Here is a 6,668-nt window from a genome sequence, read left to right as displayed (position 1 = left end):
CCAAGAATGAGTATTTCTAACAACTTTCCAGGTGATACTGTGGCAGCTCTTCTAGGGAATACCACTACGTTAGAAAAATCTACAATTCTTCCCCTTCTGAGTGGGAAACGGTCAGTTTTGCCTCCTATGAGTCTTTCTCCTGTGTGTCTCCTTTACTACTCATACAAAACACTTAATTTTTGACACTTTTGGAAAACCCTATTTCAGTCCTTTCCCTTCTCAAGAAAAGGGGGTGTAAAGCTGAAAATTCCACACTCTGATTATATATTGATCTTTTCAATGACCAGCCTTCATCGTTAGTCCATCCAGGAGCTCTCTCAGAATCACCTCATTAGAACAAAGGACACGCCTATCATCCAGGAAATTATAAGAATTTCAGAAGCTCTGTGTCATGATCCAGTTCAAAGACCAAATATTAGAACAAAAGATGCTCCTAGTGCTGTTATCACTTAAGAAAATACAAGGGTGCTTCCTGGGACTCTCTAGGCTTCCACCGTTTCTCTGTGGTTCTTCCGGTTTCTCTACTGGCGCCATTCCCACCTCTTCCCCTTTGCCTCTGGGATTTAACGAGCTCTCCTGAGACCTAGGCCTCCAAATGTGGGGGTGGGTGAGGAACAAATGTTAGTTAGCCTCATTGGCAAGGTCAAGGCCATGTTCAGTTCCATTGTGAAGGTCATGAAGCCCAATTGTGAGAAGCTGGGAGTTCAAGTCTGGAATCTTCCAGGCCCTCGTGGAGCTGGAGATGAACTTGGACCTCAAGGCCCAGCTGCGAGAGCTGAACATCAAAATTGCCAAGGACATTGAAGTTAGTGGTGGTCGGAAAGCTATTATAACCTTTGTTCTCATTCCTCAATTGAAATCTTTCCAGAAACTCCAGGTCCAGCTATTGTGTGAGTTGGAGAAGAAGTTCAGCAGGAGACATGTTGTCTTTGTCACTCAGAGGAGAATTCTGCCTAAGCCAACTCGAAAAAGCCATACAAAAAATAAGCAAGCATCCCAGGAGCTGCACTCTGACAGCCGTGCATGATGTGATCCTGGAGGACTTGGTTTTCCCAAGTGAGATTGTGGGCAAGAGAATCCGCAAGAAACTGGATGGCAGCTGGCTCATAAAGGTTCATTTGGATAAAGCACAGCAGAACAATGTGGAATACAAAGTTGAAACATTTTCTGGTGTCTATAAGAAGTTCATGGGTAAGTATATTAATTTTGAATTCCCATAGTTTCAGTTGTAAACAAAAATGACTAAATAAAATATTATTCACAATTTAAAAAAAAGAAAGAAATTACAAGGTTTTCAGGAGCTCTGTGCCAGGGTCTAGGGGCAAAGACCAATATATATTTTCTATTTCTTCCAAGTCTGTAATATCTTGATGTAAGAAATAATCAAAAGTGAGGGGGACATGTCAAAAGAATGCAGAAGCCAGGCTGAAGGGCTCCCAGTGGCCAAATCTGGGTCAATTTGAGCACCAAAATTATGATGATAGCAGATTATAACCTATAGAATTAAATAGGAACCCATCAGTTCACACCGATATAAATTAATAAATGAAAAATTTAATGAGAAGAGAAGTATCTTCCTTAGAAAGCAACTAATATATGTAGGAAGAATTAAGGTATTAGAAAGTCACTGCTCAATCACAATGGCCGAGGGATAGGAAGTAGAGTTCACCTCCCTCTACAGAAACATTGAAAATAGATCTACAAGCAGAATGATTCACACAGAACAGCTACTGAATGCCGACAGAAGACCTCAGATGTCCGAAAAGACAAGAAAACCTCCACGTAACTGGGTAGGACAAAAGGAAAAAGAAAAAGAAGGAATCAGGACAGGGCTGCACCCTGGGGAGGGAGCTGTGAAGGAGGAAAGTTTCCTGCACCGTGAGAAGGTTTCTTGCAAGTGGAGAAATTAAGACGGAGGGGGAGTTTTGGAGCCTAAAAGGGGAAGCAGCAACTGGTTTGTGAAAGGCAAAATGGAGACTAACCTGCACAGAGGGTCAGCACCCCCACCCTGCACTCTCAAACCTGAGATACTCCTCTGTTAGTGAGGTTGAGGGTCAGGTACTAAAGCTCAGACTCCTAAGCTCAGGCCCAGAGAGAGGACCAGGGTTAGGTGCAGAAAGAGCCTGAAGAGGTTGGGCCACAGCAACTGAGGGTGTACTAGGAAGAAGCCTGGGCCCACCAGAGAGGCAAGGAACCATTATTGGGAGGCGCATGAGAAGAGGAGAGGGAACACCATAAGAACTTCTATCCCTGTGAGTGCTCCCAGGCAACAGGACACCACCTACAGGAGTTCTGGGGGCAGGTGCGAGAAGCCACCACCATCTTGGGCTCCAGAGGTGGGCACTGGCTGCCTCTTCCAGACCCACAGGCAGACACCAGGCCCCACCCCTACTGACCCAGGAGGGCGTGGACAGCTCCCAAAACTAGGAATTCTGCCAGCAGGTGACAGAACCCGCCCCTGCTGACCTGTAAGGGTGTGGACAGCTCCCGAAACTAGGAATTCTGCCAGCGGGCCACAGGACCTACCTTGCTGTCCCAGGAGGGCACGAATAGCTCTCACTACTAGGAAATTCACCAGTGGGTGTCAGGACCTGCTCTGCTGTCCCAGGAGGATGTGGATAACTACCCCCACTAGGAAATCTGCCCAGAGGAGGGGCTGAAACCACAGCTGATCCCCAGGGGCTGTGTGACTAAGGAAGAAGAGCTGAAATTTCTCCTTGCAGCTGCACAAACTGCGGAGTTACACCTCCACTGATGCCTTCCCTAATTCAGCGCCTGTGAAACATCCGAAAGGACAAGTGCTCTTGCAGCCGCAACGGGTCTGGCTTTAGCAGCTGTGGGCTCTTTGGGCATGTACTCATGGGGGTTGGGCCAGACCAGAGTTTGCGCTGCCTCCTTAGCTCCCACAGTGGGTACAGGTGTACAACTACTGCAGTCCTGGGACCTGACCTCAGTGGACCTGCGCCGGTGGCCGGGTGAAAACAACACGCGAGAGTCAACAGGGCTGATCGCCGGCATACCCACAGTTAAGGTGGGACTGAGAGCAGTGCCAACAATATACTTTGTGAGCCCTCACAATGGGCAGAAGGGGATACAACAGAGCATATTCACAGGTAAACAGCTTCAGAGGAGGAATACACAGTGGCTTCTCTCCCAGTGGGAGTGCTCCAATCCCACATATCTCACATTGCAGATCAGAATCACAGCTAAGAAATAGATCTTTGGGCCTCTACCCCAACAGCTAGGGAGCAGACCCCACCCCTGACAGGTCAGTGACAACCACAGAGCAAAGGGGAGGGCCTGATCAATTTCTAGGGCAGGCTCTGATCACTATAACACCAATCAAACCCCCTATCAAGGGAAAAATGGCACAAGCCTCTGGACCAACCTCACCCATCAAGGGGGCAGACACCAGAGGAAGTACAATTCTGCAGCCTGTGGAAGGGAGACCACAGACACAGTAAGTTTGACAAAATGAGACGACAAAGAAATATGTTGCAGACGAAGGAGTAAGATAAAAACCTACAAAAACAACTAAGTGAAGAGAAGATAAGCAATCTACATGAAAAAGAATTCAGAGTGATGATAGTCAAGATGATCCAAGATCTCAGAAAAAAAATGGAGGCGGATCGAGAAGATACAAGAAAATTTTAACAAAGACCTAGAAGAACTAAAGAACAAACAGAGATGAGCAATAACTGAAATGAAAAATACACTAGAAGGAATCAATAGCAGAATAACTGAAGCAAAAGAACGGATAAATGACCTGGAGGCAGAATGGTTGAAATCCCTGCCATGGAACAGGGTAAAGACAAAAGAGGGAATTCCCTGGCAGTTGAGTGGTTAGGATGCCACACTTTCATTGCTGAGGGCCTGGTTTGGGAACTAAGATCCCACAAGCTGTGCAGTGCAGCCAAAATTTTTTTTAAAAGCATAAAACATGAAAAGAAATGTCTCAGAGATCTCTGGGACAACATTAAATGCACCAACATTCAAATTATAGGGGTCCCAGAAGAAGAAGAAAAAGAGAAACGGCCTGAGAAAGTATTTGAAGAGATTATAGTCAAAAATTTCCCTAACATGGGAAAGGGAATAGTCATCAAAGTCCAGGAAATGCAGAGTCCCATACAGGATAAACCCAAGGAGGAATGCTCTGAGACACATATCAATAAAACTAACAAAAATTAAATACAGGGTCTTCCCTGGTGGCGCAGTGGTTGAGAGTCTGCCTGCCAATGCAGGGAATGCGGGTTCATGCCCCAGTCCGGGAGGATCCCACATGCTGCAGAGCGGCTGGGCCCGTGAGCCGTGGCCGCTGGGCCTGTGCGTCTGGAGCCTGTGCTCCGCAACAGGAGAGGCCACAGCAGTGAGAGGCCCGCGTACCGCAAAAAAAAAAAAAAAAAAAAAAAAAAAAAAATTAAATACAAAGAAAAACTATTAAAAGCAACAAGGGAAAAGCAACAAATAATATACAAGGGAATCCCCATAAGGTTATCAGTTGATTATTCAGCAGAAACTCTTCAAGCCAGAAGGGAGTGGCAGGATATATTTAAAACGATGAAAGGGAAAAACCTACAACCAAGAATACTCTACCCACCAAGGCTCTCATTCATATTTGAAGGAGAAATCAAAAGCTTTCCAGACAAGCAAAAGTTAAAAGAATGCAGCACCACCAAACCAGCTTTACAACAAATGCTAAAGGAAGTTCTCTAGACAAGAAACACAAGAGAAGAGAACAAAAGAGGAAGGGAAGAAAAAAGACCTACAAAAACAAACCCAAAACAATTAAGAAAATGGCACTGGGAACATACATATCGATAACTACCTTAAATGTAAATGGATTAAATGCTCCAACCAAAAGACATAGACCAGCTGAATGCATACAGAAACAAGAGCCATATATATGCTGTCTACAATAGACCCATTTCAGACCTAGGGCCACATACAGACTGAAAGTGAGGGTATGGAAAAATGTATTCCATGCAAATGGAAATCAAAACAAAGTGAGAGTAGCAATACTCATATAAGACAAAATAGACTTTAAAGACTCTTATGAGGGACAAAGAAGGACACTACACAATGATCAAGGATCAATCCAAGAAGATATAACAATTGTAAATATATATGCACCCAGCATAGGAGCACCTCAATATATAAGACATATACTAACAGCCATAAAGGAGAAATCGACAGTAGCACAATAATAGTGGGGGACTTTAACACCCCACTTTCATCAATGGACAGATCATCCAGACATAAAATTAATAGAGGGGGCTTCCCTGGTGGCGCAGTGGTTGAGAGTCCGCCTGCCGATGCAGGGGACACAGGTTCGTGCCCCGGTCTGGGAGGATCCCACATGCCGCGGAGTGGCTGGGCCCGTGAGCCATGGCCGCTGAGCCTGTGCGTCCGGAGCCTGTGCTCCACAATGGGAGAGGCCGCAACAGTGAGAGGCCCGCATACCACAAAAAAAAAAAAAAAAAAAAAAAATTAATAGAGGAACACAGGCCTTAAATGACACATTAGACCAGATAGACATTTTTTAACAACTTTATTGGCGTATAAATGCTTTGCAATGGTGTGTTAGTTTCTGCTTTATAACATAGTGAATCAGCTATACATATACATATATCCCCATATCTCCTCACTCTTGTGTCTCCCTCTCACCCTCCCTATCCCACCCCTCTAGGTGGTCACAAAGCACTGAGTTAATCTCCCTGTGCTATGTGGCTGCTTCCCACTAGCTATCTGTTTTACATTTGGTAGTGTATATCTGTCCACGCCACTCTCTCACTTGGTCCCAGCTTACCCTTCCCCCTCCCCGTGTCCTCAAGCCCATTCTCTACATCTGCGTCTTTATTCCTGTCCTGCCCCTAGGTTCATCAGAACCATTTTTTTTTTTAGATTCCATATATATTAGCATATAGTATTTGTTTTTCTCTTTCTGACTTACTTCACTCTGTATGACCGACTCTAGGTCTATCCACCGCACTACAAATAACTCAATTTCATTTCTTTTTATGGCAGAGTAATATCCCATTGTATATATGTGCCACATCTTCTTTATCCATTCACCTGTTGATAGACACTTAGGCTGCTTCCATGTCCTGGCTATTGTAAATAGTGCTGCAATGAACATTGTGGTACATGTCTCTCTTGGAATTATGGTTTTCTCAGGGTATATGCCTAGTAGTGGGATTGCTGGGTCATATGGCAGTTCTATTTTTAGTTTTTTAAGGAAACTCCATACTGTTCTCCATAGTGGCTGTATCAATTTACATTCCCACCAATAGTGGAAGAGGGTTCCCTTTTCTCCACACCCTCTCCAGCATTTATTGTTTGTAGATTGTCTTATAGGTTTTTTTTTTGAATTTTTGAATTTATTTTATTTGCTTTTTTATACAACAGGTTCTTATTACTTATCCATTTTATACATATTAGTGTATACATGTCAATCCCAATCTCCCAATTCATCACACCACCACCACCACCACCCCGCACCGCTTTCCCCACTTGGTGTCCATACATTTGTCCTCTACATCTGTGTCTCAATTTCTGCCCTGTAAACCGGTTCATCTGTACCATTTTTCTACGTTCCACATATATGCATTAATATACGATATTTGTTTTTCTCTTTCTGACTTACTCTGTATGACAGTCTCTAGATTCAA

General features: G+C 44.3%; 1 pseudogene across 1 annotated transcript; it reads left to right on the top strand.

Moving 5' to 3' along the window:
• The first annotated feature begins 651 nt into the window (after nucleotides 1-651).
• On the top strand, nucleotides 652-1,277 carry LOC309968091 (small ribosomal subunit protein eS7-like; annotated as a pseudogene). The gene has a single exon. The product of its transcript is annotated as a small ribosomal subunit protein eS7-like (transcript).
• Nucleotides 1,278-6,668: the final 5,391 nt, after the last annotated feature.

The sequence above is a fragment of the Leucopleurus acutus genome, assembly GCF_964270905.1.
Source record: "Leucopleurus acutus genome assembly, chromosome: 10".
Taxonomy (NCBI): Eukaryota; Metazoa; Chordata; class Mammalia; order Artiodactyla; family Delphinidae; genus Leucopleurus; species Leucopleurus acutus.
The sequence above is the reverse complement of the archived record's forward strand: the minus strand, read 5'-3'. Positions and strand labels throughout refer to the sequence as shown.